The sequence below is a fragment of the Thermobia domestica genome, chromosome 11, assembly GCF_964235325.1.
Source record: "Thermobia domestica chromosome 11, izTheDome1.hap1.1, whole genome shotgun sequence".
In the NCBI taxonomy this organism is placed as follows: Eukaryota; Metazoa; Arthropoda; class Insecta; order Zygentoma; family Lepismatidae; genus Thermobia; species Thermobia domestica.
Window position 1 is genome coordinate 233,712,241 of NC_137464.1, and position 20,757 is coordinate 233,732,997.

Below are 20,757 nucleotides of genomic sequence, written 5' to 3' on the forward strand. Positions count from 1 at the left end.
AGTAAGGAATTTTTTCTTCGTTTGTATATCATGTAATGGTCTTGCTCATGGTAACAACTACACAGATGTAAATAACATATAAATAATAATTAAAATGAGATATTACTTCTTCATTTGTAAGGTTAATATATGATAAACTTTATGTGTTACAAAAATCCCACAGATGTAACCAACACATAACAAAATACCAAACATGTCAAATGAGGAATTATGTTTTTATTTGACAGTATATAATTTCACAAACTCATGAAAACAGTTCCACAAATAGCATACAATACCTAGTTATAATAAAACATTAAAAAAGTGAAATATGGTATTGTTTATTTCCTTGTAAGTTTATTGTTTAACAGTTTTGCCTACGATACAGCTGAACAAATGTAAATAATATGGTGTATATGAAATATGACACGAGAAACTAAATATGCACTTAAAATTTTATCATGTAACAAATTGCATGGAAATGGTATCACAGATACAATTTCGTAAAATATTGAAAATATAAAATGAGGTATTACTACTTTGGTTGTAAGTTTTGTAGCATGTTGTAAGATTATTATAAAAAAAAAAGATCATTTAAAACTAGCGCCACTTCCGATGGGTGGCTATATTAAGAACTACTATTTCTGGAGGTAGTTAACTGACCACCTTTCTGGTCATTGGAAATTGAATGCAACGACGGGAGCACATGCTCTAAATATTAGTCGTAAATGTTGCAAATCACGGAAAGTTCCGAGATTTTGTTATATTACGTTTTGAGTTTTAGTGAATTTCTGATATTCCGATATAGCCTGGATAAGTATTTATTATATTTTTCTAGAAAGTGACTAACATATTCAAATGGAGTTAAATAGGTGCAAAAGTTGAATACTTGTATGGGCAATTTTGGTGTAACGATTATCTACGAATGAAGTTTGCAATTTATATGGCTATGTTTGATGGACTAAGTATTTATATCAGTGATTGTGCAACTTTATTTAATAATTCCATAAATGTCATCAGAAATTACTTTTATTCTGTGGTAAAAAATCTCACTACTAGAGACGCAAAGGAACATTTAACAGTATTTGACGTAATACATCGATGGATTATGTGACAAAAATTTACTGTACGTGTTACTACATTTGTTTAATAGTCAAGTGTGAATTTGAATATAATAATTCTACGTATTTATGTGCTAATGGATTTAGTGATATTTTGTGTGGAAAAAACATTAAAAGTTTAAAATCACTATCTTCACCACGCCTTTATATTTCAAATGCACTCTCCCAAATTCTATTGTAATGAAAAGTTTTTATTAATAATTTGTGTGGGTTTTATACCCTGCACCACCGGCGTCTATATTATTACCAGACGTCGGCACAGTTTACCGAGTAAACGTTTTACTCATTATAACAGTTTCTTAAGTTGTATTGATGTAAATAACATATGAGGCGCCTAGTATCAAAATCCGAAACATCAATTTCGCTTAGTTTCGAGTAATCTCACAAAGCGTGCAGTGAAGCTCCATATACACGCGTACACAGTACCATATTTGAACTAGGTCTTTAGTATGAAATATTAAGCTTTTAAACAAAATGTCTGTTTCCATGGAATTCGTTTAGATCAAACATATAACAAGCGATATATAACTCAATTTCGGTTAAAAAAAATTGGAGGGTTTTGATACTAGGCGCCTCATATAATGAATCATTAGAATTGAGAAACAAGAATCATTTCTTTACTTGTAAGTATATCATGCAATAGCTTTATTCGTGACGATAAGTTCTGTACTACATAACATATAATAATATATTAAAAATGTAAAATAAAATATTAATTTTTTTACTTAATCGTTTACCAGGCACAGATGAAAATATAATATACGTTAACTTTAAATATGTCAAACGAGGAATTACTTATTTACTTGTAAGTCAATGATGTTAATTTAAAAATGCAATGTTGCTATATACAACAAAAACACTTGAAACGAAAAGTTGAAACATATAATGTACATATTTATACACATATTACATGGAACACTTATTTATAATTAAACTTATTACCATTCTGCATCTTCCAATTTATTTTGGTTAAACTTATAGAATTGTGAATAAGGTATACTTGACGAAGACTTAACAAAACAGAGTATAGAGTGAACCGTCTCAATAACATAACAGTATTTTCTTCAGTTATAATAAAACTATTAAAATACTTTTTTGGCAAGAAATTTTTCGAGAAGAAATCATAGGCAGAGCAACAATGAGAAATCGGGCTGTGAAAAGAAAAAAAGCTAAGAAATGAATTTAGTAACCTTAAGAAGGTTGTGAATGTTTCATGTCTCGGCCAGGAAGTGAGAGGGCACAAGTGACAGCTGAAGGTCAAGTTACTTACAGAAAGCTAAGTAAGGAACACACTTCTGTGACACACTCTATCCTCTTGAACAAAGCCAGGGAGTTATTGTTCTCACGAAACAATAAAAATAATAAGAATGATTACAAAATGTGAATGCATATAAAACAACTGTGAACCTTATCTTATACAGAGAAATGTATGATGAACAGAATTCTCAGATTTCCATTGTGTTCATGCTCATCTTCATTCAAGCGATTTTACAATTTGACAATATAGATAAAGATTACGTTAACTATTAGTTCAGCGCTAGTGTGTTTACTATAATTTACACACATAATGTGTTTTTCTTACATAGAATTCACATAATACACATTTCGTGAATTGCTTACGTAGATTATTCTACCTACTATTACAACAATATAATACTAATACAGCTATAATAATAATAATAATAATAATAATAATAATAATAATAATAATAATAATAATAATAATATTTATTTATTTATTTTTAGTGCCATGAATAGCCAGATAGCAAAAATACAGCACTTAGCCATAAAACTAAGGGTTATAACACACATCTTATATTCCTTTTAATATTAACAATATATTTGTTTCGACGATTGGAGGTCATTGTCTATCTTATAATATATACATAATTTTATGACTTGTATCTTGTCTGGATAAACATAATTACTTCATTATTCATTAAAATAGTTAGTCAATTTTCTTAAAATTGTCCTTAAAACGAGGAAAACGTCAAACATACAAATATACTATAAAAATATACATACCTATTAAAATTTGTACGTCTGTTCAATAAATACAATTATCCCGATAAAATATTAAAAGAACTTGTCAGTTTTCTTAAGATTGTAGAATTTTTATTCATGGGAACCACTTCCGATGCTTTTCTAAGATTATATGTTGGTACTCTTATACCTATATTATGTAGGCAGTATTCACTACTATATCTATTATCTAAAATTTTCTGTATAAAGTTTTTCTCTATCATTTTTCTTCTTACATGTAATTCTTGCAACCCCCAGTATTCGTTCCAGTAATCATAACTATGAGAGTAGTAATCTTTTTTTCTTCTTTCTACACAATAGTCTAATGAAATATTTTTGAACCGATTCAATTTTGCTACATAATGTTGTGGATATATTATTCCATATAATTGCACCAAATTCTAATCTGGGTCTAACAAGTACCTTAAATAGATAGACACATGTGTTTGCATTTTTAAACTCAGGCCACTGTCAAAATACAAACCCTATAGTCTTTCGTGTTCTATGTACTATGTCATTAATATGATAATTGAATTTCATATTCATGTCAAATATTATGCCTAAATCTTTAATCTTTTCAACTTTCTGCAGGGATATTCCATCTATGACATATTTGCTAACATAGTATTGCGTCTTATTGGTATATGAAATAAACTTAGTTTTATTACAGTTTATTTTCAGTAGATTATTTTTACACCATATACTAATACTATCCAGGTATTTTTGGAGTATGCAGTTATCGTATTCGCTATTCACTATTCTAAATAACTTCAAATCATCAGAATATAATAATATATTTGAGAATTCAATCTTTTCCGTCAGGTCATTAATAAATAATAAAAAAAGGAGTGGTCCTAAATGAGATCCCTGAGGTATACCATTCTTTATACAGCCAATACTGGAAGTTACATGACCAATTTTCATTCTATATTCTCTGTTTGATAAATAACTTTGGAACCATCGAATATACTGAGAAGATATACCAACATTGGATAATTTACGAACTAGAAGTCCATGTTCTATAGAGTCGAAAGCCTTTGACATATCAATATATAGAGTGTCAACCTGTAGTCTGTGTTTAAGAGCTAAGTACGTAAAATCTGTAAAATGTACAAGATTCGTAACAATTGATCTGCCTTTATCCCATGCTGATATTCAGTTAGTTTGTTTTTTACATTAAAGTATATATGGTTGTGTATTATTATTTCAAATATCTTACTAAATGCATTAACTAAAGTGATTGGCCGATAATTTTTCATATTATTTTTATCTTCTGTTTTATGTACAGGTACAATATATACTTGTTTCCATGTCGATGGAAATTCTCCACATCTGAGTGGTTCATTGCATATATTTGCTAGAATGGATGATAACTCAGTACCACATACTTTTATTATAAAGTACGGTATGTTATATGCACCAGGAGAGGTACTTCCATTGATCTGTTTAATTGCACTAAGGACATCCGATTCAGAAATATTAGGTATATTAATTATATCTCCGCTACAAATAGGTAATGTAGAATACATGTTATGGCCATTTACATGACTTAGTCCCAAATTAAAATTTTCACTGAACATGACTTTAAACAGCTCCACAACATCAGTCTGTGCAGTAGGTACTGTATCATTATACTTCATTTCATTAGGTAACTTTTTGTCATCTGAGTTTTTAAATACTTTCCAGAAGACCTTATTGTCACTAACAATGCTGTTTTCTAAACTAAGATGATAGGCCTTTCTCGCTTCTAGATATTTCTTTTTTACAATTTTACGTAATGTAGAATACCTTTGGTACCACATACTGTCATTGATTTGTCTTGCTTTCACGAATCATTTAGTTTTCTTGTTTATTAAAGTTTTCAGTTCCCTATTCATCCAGGGGTCTTTAAACTTAGGTTTATTAATGACTACTTTCTTAGGTACATAAATATCTAGAACATTATATATACTATCATAGAAACTGTTGGTCGTAGTATTAATATCACTTGTATCTACATTCAATTCATTCATTGCCTTGATACCTGATATACATCTAAGAAATCAGCATTTTTAAAATCAAAAACTTTTGTTTGGTTAGAGATATTGCCTTGACTGTTATTATTACTTTTAATTATTTCCCATTCAAAAACGAAAGGTGGATGGAAGCGGTCAATTTTTATTAAAGGTGGGACATCATACACAATGGAACTATTATCCATGTTGGTTAGCAACAGGTCTAGAACTTTATCTTTCCTATTAGGATCATACGACCTATTCAATTGTTTTAGATTAAGTATATTACTTAGTTCAATTACTTTGTCAGCTTATTTCATAGTGTAATAGTTATGTGGTTCTAGTTCCAGTAGCCCAATCTATTCCACCTACGTTAAAATCAAGTAAAACAATGAGGTTACAATTTCTTGTTATTAGAAAAGTGGTTAACCATTCACAATAGTTAATAAAATTCTTTAATGGTAAATCAGGGGGAATATAATGCAAGCATAATAATAATGGCTTGTTGTCAGGGATTAAAAATTTAACTATAATAATATCAAGAATATCATCTGGTGGAGTTATAATTTCATATGCATATTCCTTTTTCGTGATAACTATAGAGCCCCCACCCTTAGTCTTATTTACTAGTGACAAGTTTCTATCTTTACGTATAATATTGTAATTATTTGATAATTGTACAAAGTGTTGATTTATTTCTTTTAACCAAGTTTCAGTGATACAATAAACGTCAAAGTCATCACAGTTTACTTCATCTATAAATACCTTCTCTTTAGTATTAATTAAATTAGCATTTTGATAATATAATCGCAAGGGCGTCAAACTTATTTTATACTAGTTTATGCTATTTATTTACCTTTACTATCCACCTTCTCAGCTCTAACTTCATGGCACACAATTTCTTCCTTTAGTCGACCCATAAATTTAGTAAATAAGACACCATCTGGCCAGACATTCGGATTATAGACACAATCTAAATCATTTTCTTCTACAGCTACATAAAACGAAGAATAACTACTGTGTTCTGTTTTTAACTGTACACATTTAGTAACATTAACATTGGCACTTTCCTTCACAAATGCATAAAGATCTGTACACGAAACACTAGGATTGAGTCTCGTCACAAACAGTGCAGACGTTCGAGGACCTTTTTTTGTTTACTTTCCGTTTGCCCGTGGCATTCTTTCCTTGCACTAAAGTATTACGATTCCTGTTGTCAGAGTCAGATAAGGTTGTAGTTTTTGTTCCACTCGGCAGTTCTTGCCTTAGGCGAATAGGTTCAAGCCTTATATATATTTGGTAAAAGCAATTATTGTGATAGTGCTGCGTTATCATATGACTATTCCGATGTCGAAAACAAAACATTTGTGTGCGCCAAGATTACAGTATTCCTATACGTACTGTGTGGTGTCTTTGTTAAGAAAATATTTTCAAAATATGATCATATACTGAGTTTTCAAATTGTCATCTGAAATTGGTCTTATTAGGCAAAAGGGCCTCCTGTTAGCGGCTAATCAGCCAAAGTTAAGGAAAGCTTAAACACAAAGGGTAAATGTGACAATGATTGTAAACTTTAACCTGCTGAATATTAAAATGAAAACAACGTTTATAATTTGTGCCAAGCCATATTAACTTCTATAAGGAGTCTAATTGTAGGTTAATGATGAGGATTTTTCATAAAAAGACAAGGTCCCAGGAAAAAGTAATAAGCAACTTCAACCAGCGTCATCATAGTGAATCCAATGAATAGAGATAATATACCTCCGATCTCAACTGCAAAGAGAAGAAAAATAACATTATATTTATTTAGACAGATTTTTAAAACTATATTTTATAAAAAAAATAATTACGTTTAATTCCAGAAATTATTAATGGTAGAAAGCTAATATCTGAAACAAAGAATTTCAAGTTCGACCTCACTTTATGTAAATTGGTCGCTATTTACGTCCTTTGGTGAGCGTACTCTCGTTTATCCCACAAGCCTCAGGTTACTAAATTTCTTATTATTCACTTACATTTATCATCCGTCTGAATTAGCCTCTGTGCATATCTACGCGATTCATTCAATAGAACTGCACAAGGTTGCAACACAGAGGAGTTGGTGATACAGTTGAAGAAAAAAATCATACCAGTTAAAGTTGAAGATTTAAAGGGATTTAAATATATTCGAAAATTCCTTAGTGTACAACAATTAGAAGTAACAATTATAAGAAACGACGTGTACAGGCGGCCCAGGTCCAGTGACACTAACAGTACAAGATCAAAGATCGTACAACATAATTGAAAGATACTGTAAATGTCAAATCCTCCACGTAAGTTTCAGTCGTTTGCGTAAAGTTTCATTGGTATTTGAATAGTGAAGTTTATCAGAGTGGGGAACAGAGAACTTGGACCAGTAGGAGAGTATACATTTCATTTATCTGTGGTCAAGATGGATTATAATTATAATAATACAGGCATAATAATATGTAACGTATGTAGGATAATTGGAAAAGAGTAAAATATATTAATCACATTTTAAAAAATCTAATGTAATGGAGCATACGTTCTTGAAATGTTTATAGATAGTTTATTTTTAGTTTACGCCCGTTACTTCATGTTCTGACTGAGACAAATAAGCTCGCAAATCACGCCTTCATTTTATTCAGTCATTGTTCCCATCCCACTGGTAAATTTTTAACCACAGTTACGAATCAGCTCTTCAGCCCTGATAATGATGTAGCGTCTATTCAAATTTTGCTTGGAGGTGGATGTAAGGCACTCCATTTTGACACTTTTCATTGGTGTATTACTGATTAAAATGTATGCGTATTTCAGATTCAGGAAGAGAGCGATTGCCTGTACCTACTGAAGCCCCAAATGACGCAAATATTTTAGACTAAGGGCCAAGGAAAGCTGTAACATTGTAAAGGAAACCAGATCACGTGGCTTGAAGTTTAATGAATATTGAAGTGACAATTCATTTCCGAATGTGATAATTGTTTTGTTTCTGGTATTTGTAACGTCATTGTATATAGATGAAAGCTCTTTTCAATCATGACAGGATAAGATAACTATTTTAAACTGCCCACCTTTGAAAACCTCTTCTCTATTTTTGTACTCGTTCCCATATTTTTTCAGGAATCCTCGTGTTTCCGCAAACCATTTTCCCGCACGAAATAAAAAAATGTATTGCTATTTGTAAGTACTATCTTTGTGGACAATTTCGTTAAAATTCTGCCTTTATTTGGGTACTTCTGATGTACATTCATTGGAAATTTTAATATTTCGTTGTATTAAATTTGGGGAAATCTGTGACTCACCCAATCGTTTAAAAAATAACCTAAAATGACTTTTTTATTTTTTTGTCTTGTATACCTGTGCGTGATTTTCTTTGCTACAGTGTAATTGTTTCTGCGCCCTTGGGACCAACTTTAAGAGTTTTGAGTGAGTGCTTTCACCTCCAAGAACACCTTTTCCACAGAAACTAAAAATATTCTTATTCATTTATTTTATAACTAGTATCTACGCCTAATTTCACCAAAATCGAATTAGATGGGAAACTGTATGTGTCCTTTCATAAAGTTAACCAAGACTTATTCTGTCACTTTTTCACTCACCACCTTCGAACATCGCTATGTAACCTAAGACGTATCTGGAAGATAAAAAATAGTCCCCATCACCATCGAGGACCTTCTGACAACGTTCTGGAAGACCATGAATTCTATTGCGGTAGAACTTGATTGGCCGTGAAGCGAAGAAGATATCAAGTGCATTTTGCACCTCTACTAAGGATTTGATCAGGCGTCTTCTAAGGTGATTATCAGACGGTGCAATGTCCGGGAAGTATGGCGGATGCAATAGTGTTTCCCATCCAAAGCGTAGCATGGTGTCCAGAGTCATCCTAGCCACGTAAGGCTTAGCGTTGTTCTGTAACAGGAAGACACCTTTGAGATTCAGAACTGTTGGGAACAGAGTTTTGAGTTTTTTTTAACACGGGTCAACTGCTGACAGTACACAGTTGCGTTGATTCTCTGACCAGCTGGTAGCAGTTCCCGATGCACGATGCCGCGAGCAGTACACGAAACCTTCTTCTTGTACAGTGCAGGTTTCGGCTGTTTTGGAACCGGTTCAGGAGATCCTAACCAATGATGATGGCACCGTGGAGCTTCTTACAGGACCCACTTCTCATCACATATCAACACTCTGTTGAGAAGTGGCACCTTCCTCAGACAAGCCGGCAAAGAAACATAGGTGTCTGCTGGCGTTGCCTTCTGGTCAGGAGTCAAATCAGTGGGTACGGTCGACCCAACTTGTAATGTTTCCCTAGTTGATGAAGGTGTTGCCGAATGGTTTCTCCACTCACACTGAAGAATTGTAGTCCCAGTTCCTCACATGTCTGGCCACTGTTTGCCTGAATTGTTGCCTGAAGATCTTCATTTTGTGCATGTTTTCGTCTTCCTTCACGTGGTGCGACTTCATGTGTTTCGTCAACGTCTTTAAACATGTTAAACCACTGCACTATCCGTGTAGTCACGGCACCCTTACCAAAGGCCAGTCATATCTTTCGCTCCGCTGCAGAGGCGTTTGACCCCAGTTTGAGCTCGTACAACATACACGGCCTTGTAACGCTCTGTGGAAATCCGATGTTCACTCTGTCCTTACGTAAGTTCACGGTGTAACTGAACATCCACAACCAGCTATTATGGTGGATATACCCACGGAAAGAACTTACCTTCGCCTTATCTCCATTTACATTCAACTCACGGTTTGAGGGCCAATTGGACACGCAACGAACTTTCTTGGTTACCTTTATAAGTACTACAAATAAAGTGTTAAATGATATATCTTAAGAAATGAAAACTGTTCAAATGGAAATGAAGTGTTCCTTAAGCTTTCCATATACTTGTTCTCTGCGCTAAAGGACGAAATTAAGTGATCATGAAGAAATAGGGTAAAATGAGAATGGGGAAGGAAATGGAAGAACGTAGAGTAAAGCCATGAATGCAATATTGACTACCATAAATCCAAATTGGCTGGGATCGAACTATGCATTCTACACACCAAAAGTAATCGTCCTTCCACTGAGTCACCGTGTCCCCTAGAAACCATTTAAATTGTGGATGTCCAATGTTCTTTTTTCGTCATACACAACACATCTGGCCGACAATATAATTCGTCACGATTTAGCATCATTTGTTCAAATACGTTATGTGAATTTGTGTAGTGTTGCCATGAGTAGTGGTCCGAAAACAATGTCTTTAACATACTCCTAAAGAAAGCCAGCCAAGCATCGTAAAATCCGTAAATCTAGAGAATCACCTGATCATTATCAAGGCATCTTTAGTAAGCACATCTCACAACCCAGTAGTGCTCAATCCAGGTACGAACAATCTTCAGGGATCTTGTTGGATCGCCTGGATAGCCAAGCGGTATTATCCCTATTTGCTATTATCTTTGGAAAGACGCGTTATATGTTACGGCGGATACACATCTCTAATATTCTATAACTGATCCTTTGTTTTGTGTACTAGAACAAGTCCCCGGCCTTGCTAATTAACTCCTGCCTGATCGGGGACAATAAACTCTCTATGTGCGAATATGAAAATTAAAAATATGTATTTTCGTTGTGTGACTAGCATTACCGAGTGCAAACAGCGACTTCACTAGTTATAATTTTTTGGGGGGCGGGCGACAGAGGAGCACAGACATTTAGGAGGCAAAGATTACTTTTTGTTTTATACTGTTTAGCACCAGGGATAAAAGTGAGGAGAAACGTGGGAAGATGTATCCCCGCTTCCAAACAATATCTATGACATCCCTGCACTTCCTAAAAATTACAATGGGCAAAGATAGGCACGGGGAAGAGTTTGACGTCATGCGTCCCCCTACCTTTTTAGATCCACTTTTATCCCTGTTTGGCATACATTACAATTCAACATGTGCAGGAAGCAAGCGCTTACATCAAATGGCCCGTACCCCGCTCTGGTTTGCTCACTGATTCCAATCGACATATTTTAAAGTTATAGTACTTTAAGTTCCGATACATCATTTGTAATAATTCAGCATAATTTATATCTTGCTGAAACATCAATAATCTGCGAGCATCTTTCACTAAATACTTCCATATAAATGAACCAGGCAATCACAGGAAAATCAATAGTAAGACACCAGGTAACACCTACCTGCTAATTCCAAATTTGTTGAAACCAATTCAGATCTAATTCCTCCAGCAATCGCATGGAATTTGAATACACATGGACCTCTTGCTCTTGGCATTAGATAAAAACTGAAATGCACAATAAATATTTCATAACTGCCTCCAAAGCAATAATTACAAACAAACATGATTTTAAACTCATAATCTCTTGGGAATTTATAGTTGATCACATTTATCGAAGGATACAAAGTTATTCAATAATTGAGATTGAACTTGAGTTTAAATAATTTGTATAGAGGAAGCTACTTATGATGGCTTGTGAGAAATATGGTAAACTCTGGTAATTTATTTATAAGCGTTGCAGAGTCAGGGGACTCTCGATTCAGCCTTTCTGCTCTCATTTTTCCAAGGATACATTGCGGTCGGTGATGTCACGTGGAGGTATAGCCAAGGATGTTATGATTATAAAATAGAGGAGATTCCCATACCACAAAATCTGCCACACGTATCCTATAGTGATTTTCTTACCTGTGAAAGGCTATTCCGGGTAATTTCTTCTCACTCCAATTTGTACACCCATACGTGCACCATATAACCATTCTATAATATAAATCTGAAGCAAATACTTAAATAGAAACAAACAACCGGCACACTACATGTCTACATATGAAAATAGGAATGTTTTGACCCATCATATATGGCGGAAACGAGAGTAGCCAATCAGATGTACCAATGCTAGGTTGCTTTTGGGCTTCATTCAGTTAATAGGATGAAGATACACATGGGCAGATCCTCTACTTTATAACATCCATGGATGTCGCGAGGCATTGTTCAAAAGAACATGTTAAATACTGCATACTCAATTATGTTACTTGGTACACTGTTTCAAGGTGGACAAATTCCCCCCACATGACGTCATGGACAGGGAGCCAATCAGAACGATAAACGCGAACTGGGGCTACCTGTTATTTTATATATCTGGTGTAGAGTCTTACGAGGGTTTAATATTAGGCAGAGAGAGTGTATTAATTACTGGGACATAATATTACGAACGGAATTACGATTAAACGACTAACTTTATAGATTTACGATTAAAATTATTACTGGCAGTGATCATCATAGATAGTCACCTTATTAGTTATATGAGTTATGCTTGACACCTTATTAGTTATAGAGAAAGCTTAAATAATAATAGAGATCAGTCTGATTTTAAATTCCTTCTATGGCTAATATTGCTTAAATATTTAAAATTGTAAATTTTGATGTCAACTGTTTAGCTGGACTTTTGACTATTTTGCATACAAAGTTTCTTAAATATGTACTTATGTACTGAACATAAGATAGACTATTCAGTCCTGAATATTTTTTTTTGTTCAATCAACCAAAAGTTTACTCGTTTTGAGCAATATAATTAACGCAAACCCCTACAAATGCCAGAACAGCTCGTGTTGTGAAACACAGCCGCCTGCGATTAGAGTAAAAAAAAAAAACGATAAAGGAAAGAATTATCATTTAAAACTTTATATTCACTTAGAATTCCACAAACCAAAAATCATTTCATTATCAAATTGTCAACCAAACCAAACTGGCTTACTTCATATGGATTATGTGTTGACCTTACAAGGGACATCACCCAATTGTCCGGCTCCGATTTGAATTATTCGTTTCTGCTGATAGAGGACATGTATTCATTAGTTGTGATGAGAGAAAGTTTTGCCATGGTGCATGTTTAAAAATAATTTTTAAAGGCTGTGATGTGTTTAATAGAGATTACTGCAGAAGTCCCTTACTACCCTTTGTAAACGGGGTGTTAATGAAAGAATAACCATGTAGTTACATATAAAGCTTAGGGAAAGTTGTATGGTACGTATGACCTTGACGGCAGCCATCTTGAAATCCTCCATTTTGAATTAAGGTTAAGTTTTTAAAATGGGAATAGGGTAATATGATACATAATTTCGGGCTAGAATTTAATCAGGAAAACAATGGTAAAGTTAACTTAGTTTTAAGATACACCCATTTGGGGAAAAGTTACAGGCATATTAATTGTTTACACTTACTATGTGCTTTGTTCTACAGTTAACCAGCATGAATTTAAGACTGCTTCTAATGTGCACCAAACGTCCATTATTCTATCTTTCCAATTGGCAACATTCCTAAATATCACTGTACGTTTCAAGATTCCCACTGACACTTTGCAATATTTGCCATGGCTCATGATTTCTAAATTTATTACATTTTTTTTTTCAAAGTTGCGATTTGTCAGTTCATGAATAGTGTTGGGATAAGCATCTAGCAATCTTTCTAAATTTTGAAGACTTGCCATGTATTTATTAATTTCCTAGGCAATATAGTTATTTATTTCCTATACCTGCCGTTCAAAAACTCGTTTGCTGACATGAATCATCGAACAACGAAACAACTCCAGTTGCATTCAGTTAATACCGAAGACGTAAGTTACTGTAGCTTGTAATGGATAGTAGATGAGGCGAAAATTCAAATGAAAATTCACTTAAAAAAGGGAAAGAAATATGATTGTTGTGTAAATCAATGGTCTTTTGTTTTGTTTTATATTTATTTGTTTATTGTATATTTATTTATTTATTTATTTTCTATGACAATATTTTAGCTAGTCAGAAAAAAAAGTCATTCATTTTCTAGCTATTGTTGTCGATGGTTGAAAGATTTATAATCAGTATTGATCGGGAACTCGATTAAGTTACACCTCTTTATAAACAAGTTACCTGTTTTCATATTTTGTTCATCGTACAAACAGCTTGTTGGGAACAGTCATATTAAGTCTCTTTGATATTTTATGTCATTGCTGCTGTTCCTTTAAAGTTGTATTTATTTAAGAAAAAAATAATGTTTGTCGTTTGCGCAACATGTAGGCTACATTTCATGATAATTTTGTGTTCGTGTAACACCAGTTTGTTAGGATTTTATTTGTATTTCTTTACGTCATATAGGTCCATAGGTTCCTCATGTACTCTGGGTTAAAATAAATGATTAAACTGAAAGTCTTCAAAATATAGAAACATTGCTGGATGCTTATCCTAACACTATTCACGAACTGAGAAATTGCAACTTCTTTTTTAAAAAAAATGTTATAAATTTAGAGATCATGAGCAGTGGCAACAATTGCAAAGTGACAGTTGGAATTTTAAACATGTGGTGAAATTTAAGAATGTTGGCAATTTGAAAGATTTAATAATAATAGACGTTTGGTGCACATTAGAAGCAGTCTTAAATTCATACTGGTTAACTATAGAACAAAAAATAAGCATATCATTGGCTTTTTGGGAAAATTTGCTATTAAAATGATGTGTTACATGCTATGGTTTTCATTTTTCAGACTTCAATTTAATTCAAAATGGCGGATTTCAAGATGGCTTCCGTCACGGATACCCTTACCGTATCACTTCCCGCTAGGCGTAATATGTATTACCGAAGATTTTATCCACTTATTATCAATTATAAGCAGGTTAGAAGCGGAGGTAAGGGGCTTACGCACATAGTAAGTATAAACAATTAATATGCCTGTAACTTTTCCCAAATGGGCGTATCTTAAAACTAACTTCACCATTGTCTTCCTGATTAAATTCTAGCCCAAAATTATGATTCAAATTACCCTATTCCCACTTTAAAAAACTTGACTTTCATTCAAAATGGCGGATTTCAAGATGGCTGTCGTCAAAGTCACGTACCATACGACTTCCCCTTTGCCTTATATGTAACTACATGGTTGTTCTTTCATTAACACTCCGTTTACCAAGGGTAGTAAGGGACTTTGCAATAATCTCTATAAACCACATCACAACTGTTAAAAATTATAGAAAAATAGAAAACATGCACTATGGCAAAACTTTCTGTCATCACAAGTAATGAATACATGTCCTCTATTGAAAAAAAAATGAAATCGGAGCCGGACAATTGGGTGATCTCCCTTGTTAGCATTAGGGATGACCACAAAGTTCCCGCGGAACTGGTTCTTGGACATCCGGTTTTCAGAACCTTTTCCGCAACCGGTTCCAGACCTGGATCCAAAAACCCGGTTCCGGAACCGGATCTTGGGAACCGGTTCTAGACCTGGATCCGAAAGCGAGGTTCTGGAAGCGGATCTTCTAGAATCAAATCCGTTCAGAGCCGAAAACTGGTTCCACCAGGAACCGGTTCCGGCCATGACTATATAGTACATTAACGTAATAATAGTAAATTCTCTGTAATAATTAATACCTACCTATGGAGTTTTACGTTTTGTCTAACAAGCTTAATAGTAGCTCCTTCACAATTTGGTAAGCATTTGCAGGTTAGCCCTTGCATTAATATGCCAAATGAAGCTGAAAAATAGCATACGTTACCTAAAGTAGCTCAAAGCAATTACATAAAAGTAACCAAGAAAGTTGTGTCGTTTTTTCACTCACCATCTTCGAACATCGATATATCACCTAAGACTACCTGGAAGATCAAAAATAATGCCCATCAGCATCGACTACCTTCTGACAACTTTCTGGAAGGCAATACATTCTATGGTGGTAGAATTTGGTGGCTCGTGAAGAGAAGAAGATATCAAATGCATTTTGGACCTCTACTAGGGATTTTGACTGGTGTCCTCTAAGGTAATTGTGGAAGGAATGGAACAGAAGATAGGATGCAATGTTCAGGGAGCATAACAGATGCAATAGTGTTTCCCATGCAAGGGGTAGAATGGTGTCCCGGGTCGTCCTAATCACGTGGGCCTTAGCATTGTCCTCTAACAAGAGGACCTCTTAGCGATTCAGAAGTGCTGGCTCCAGAGTTTTGAGTTTTTCTTGAACACGGCTCAACTACTGACAGTAAATAGTTGCATTGATTCTCTGACCAGCTGGTAGCAGTTCCCGATGCACGATGCCGCGAGCAGTATACCAAACACACAGAAGTGCCTTTTTCTGATGTATTGCTGGTTTCGTCTGTTTTGAAACCGGTTCATGGTATGCTAACCAATGTGATGGAACCGTGGAACTTCGTACAGGACCCACTTCCCATCACATATCAACACCTCGTCCAGAAATGGCCCCTTCTTCAGACGAGACAGCAAAGAAACACATGTGTCTACTCGCGTTGCCTTTTGACCCGGAGTCAAGTCATGTGGGACCCGTAGACCCAACTTATAATGCTTCCCAAGTTGATGAAGTTGCTGCCGAATGGCTTCTCCAGTCACACTGAAATGTAGTCCCAGTTCCTCGTATGTCTGGCCACGGTTAGCCTCAATTGCTGCTTGAAGATTTTCATTTTGTACATGTATTGGTCTTCCGGTACGCGGTTCATCTTCAAGTGTTTCGTCACTGTTCTTATACATGTTAAACCACTACTGTGCTGTCCGCCTAGTCACGACACCCTTCCCAAAGGCCTGGCATATCTTCCATCCCGCTATAGCGGCGTTTAACCCTAGTTTGAGCTCTCACAACATACACACCCTTATGACAGCAAAGAAAAGAAGCTGGGAACTATTCCTAACCAAAAACATACAGCTTGATCAGTGGGGATTTCCATACAAATTAATAATGAAGAAAATAAACCCCTTAACACTTTGCACGTTAAGAAAAAATGACGGATCTTATATAGTAACTAGAAAGGAAATCATTGAAAATTTAACACGAAAGTTTTTCCCGAAGGATATAATGGAAGATGAAACAGAAGATCAGAAACGAATAAGAAGAAAGAAGAAAATAAGAAGAAGAGCCGACACAAGTAGAACCGGTAAATAAGGAAGACATGGCAACAAATGAAGAAATCGAAAACATCATTAGGAAACTAAAAACAGGAAAATCACCAGGATTGGATGAAATACCAAATGAAGTCTTCACGAAAAATAGAGAAATATGGACCCCGTACCTGACAAGACTTTGCAATGTACTACTACAACGGCAAGAATTTCCGGACTCATGGAAAATGTCAAATTTAATAATCCTGCTAAAAAACAAAGACAGGGACCCAACTGATGTAAGCTCATATCGCCCAATTTGCCTGCTAAAAAACATAAGTAAAATATACGAAAAGATTATAGCAAATAGGATTAACAAACATAGGAATATGAGTGAAGATACGCTACAGTTTGGCTTCAGAGCGGGCAGATTAACAGAAGACGATCTGAATAAGTACATAGAACAAATTCGAATGAGTAATTCAGAAAGTAAATATGTCCTGTCGCTCTACGTAGACATAGAGGGAGCATTTGACAACCTATGGGTCCCATCATTGGTCGATAAATTAGTTAAACTAGAAATGCCAACCTATTTGATAAATATCATTAAACACTATTTTCGGAACAGATGGATCTCAGTACAAATGGAGCAAGAGGAGTTGCAAATTCGTAATGAAAAAGGCTACCCACAGGGCTCAATATTAGGACCCTTAATGTGGGACATTTTGATACAACCCTGCCTAGAAAAATTAAATGCTAACAATCTAATAAACAAAATAATAGCCTTTGCAGATGATATTGCGATAATATTATCAGCCAATTCAAGAAGAGAAATAGAAATGAAAACAAATGCAATAGTTGAAGACCTAAACAATTGGTGTCAAGAAAATAAACTAAAATTATCAGTCAAGAAAACAAAATACATGCTTTTCGGTAGAAAATTGAATAGAGGCCCACAAATAAAACTAGTCAATCATAAAATAGACAGAGTTAAAGAATTTAGATACCTAGGGATAACAATCGATGAAAACCTGAACTATGGTAAACACATTCAAGAAACCGTTACGAGAGGAAATAAGGTGACAAACAAATTGATAACCCTAGGTAAAAATAAATATAAATTGCCTAACAAAATATTAAAATTGTATCACGAAACCCTGCTATGTGCTACAATGACTTACGGATCTAGCATATGGGTGCACAGACTGCTTCAAAACAACAGAATAAAAGAAAACTTTATCAGACCACAAAGAAACCTTCTGATGAGATTAAGTGGTGCATATAGCACCACCCCCAACAATGCCCTGTGTTTGCTACTTGATGTCAAGCCTTTGAACTTAATAGCAGTACAGAGAGCGGCAAATTATTGGATGAAAAGGAATAATAGAGAAGAGGTAAGGGCACTGTTGGGTGATGTTTTTGAAAGCGCCCAAGAGATTGAAGAAATAATCAAAAAATGTGGAATATTGAATGGATGCACTCTGCTAAGTAACAAAGACTTAGAAATATTATACCAACGGTAGAAATCAGAGAACAAATAAAGTTTCTTGACCCAGCCCCAGGACTCATTCATTTTCTAACGGGACATGGTCCATATGAAACCTACCTACAAAAAATACAGGTCAAAGACAATTCAATTTGTGAATGTGGTGAAACGGGGACACCAGAGCATCATATACTCTGGTGCCCCTTTCTCGAAGAGTTATTTAAGGAAAGAGTGGACATAAGACAGAAGACGATAGCTGATATAATGAGAAGCGAGAAAGATTACAATATCCTGAAGAAAATAACAGACCTTTACTCGAAACTAAAAAAAGAACAATTCTATAGAGAAAAACACATAAGAAAAACAAGAGCAGAATGAATGTGGAAGGATGAATGGAATCCAGTTTCTCCTCAGAACCGGAGACTTCAGAACGTCTCGTGGAAGATACTGGAACTCCGTGTCTGCCGGGGAGGACGAGTGTGGTTGTGCTAGTGCGTCTTCAGGCATAGGTGACTTGGAACGGAACTCCGGACGCACTAGAGTGTGTTTTTGGAAGTGTCTTTCCTTTGGGTGGCGGGTCCATCTGTGTGTCCGTGTGCGTGTTGGCTGTGACTATGTCCCCATAGGAGACAAGTTTACTTCGTGAATGACTCAATAACGGTATGTTAATGGAGATTGATCCCTATATTGGCACAGGTGGAAGGATACCTCGGACCAGGATCCACACTAAGTACTCTGAGTGGGCCCTGGACCTCAAACCTGTGTTATTGGGAGGAAATCTATTGCAACCACGAGAACATTCAATAAACGAAGGCTCAAGGGACTATTAAGAGGAATGCGGTATGGATTAGTGAAGACTAGTGTGACTTAGTGTGTTTTGGTGAATGCGGTTTATGTGTCAACTTAGTGTTCTTAATGCTTTTAGTGTGTGAAACGGGCAAAATATACAGGGAAAAACCAGTGTATAATTAGTGAAAGAATTAAATATGATCACAGGAGAGAAACTTGAAATAGCAGGTGAAAACCAAGCTCATACAGGGAAAACCTGAAGATAGAAGAAGTCCATCAAAGTAAATGAAATAACATAGTAAAAAATAAACATTAAATTCAAAAATAAAATAAATTAAATTAAATTAAAAAGAAATAGAATAAATAAATAAAGCATATTTAAAAAAATAAAACATAATAATCATAGTTAATAAATATGGACTCAACCAAGCTAAGTAAAGAAACAAAGTTTAAATAACTCCAATAATAATAATAATAATAATAATAATAATAAGAAGAAGAAGAATGGTAATAATAATAATAATAATAATAATATTACGTACAGACATAAATATACCAAAAATAGAAGTAGTTAAACAGTTAGAAGTAACTAACTAAATACTAACAAGATCAAAATCAAATAAATAAAAATACCAAACAGAACAAAATACACAGGGAAAACCAACAGAGGTAGGAATACCAACCGAGGTAGGAAATGACAACGCAGATCAGAAAGTGTTTAGATAATCTTGATTTGATTAGCAAACAATTTAGTACCAGAACATGTTAGTGTCAAGATCAATGGTCAAATACCCTGGAAATAGTATTAGTAGATAGTTGGGTATTGCATAGTTTAATATTAGAATATGTTAGGGTCAAGCTCAATGGTTATAGCACTTTGGAAATTACAACAGTCAATAGTTGAGTTTTTGCATAGTTTATTCTTTGTTCATTCTTTGTTTTGTTTTGTTTTTGTTTCATTTTCTTGTCTCTTGTTTCTTGTTTGTGGTTTCCTTTCCCTCCCTAATTCAAATCCCCTTTCACCTATTTCAAAATGCAAAACAAAATAAATTAAAGAAATAAAAGGCAATGATGATAACCCGTGCCGGTTTTAATTTTCAGATACCGGTTCTGAAAGACGGGCCTGAGCCTAAAAAAAAACATCCTTATGACGCTCTGTGGTCGTCCGATGTTCACTCTGTCCTTACGCAAGTACACGGTGTAACTGAACTTCCACAATCAGGTATTCTGTTGGATATACCCACACATACAACTTACCTTTGCCTTATCTCCATTCAGATTGCGTTTTGTGTCCAATGGTATCCGATACTATCATATCGACAATGCACACTAACTGATTGTGCTCGCTACGATACGGTTTACCTTCTATGTAGCTATCACTACAACCTGAGTCGAGACTTCTTTGAAAACACAACAGCGTTTCACTCAGCACCTCAGGAATGATGACTAGAAACCCATTGTAGTCTGAAAATTTTGTTTTTGGTTCCCGTGAACTACTTTTTAAATAACATTATTATTTAGTTTTAATACCAGTATGTTAAAAC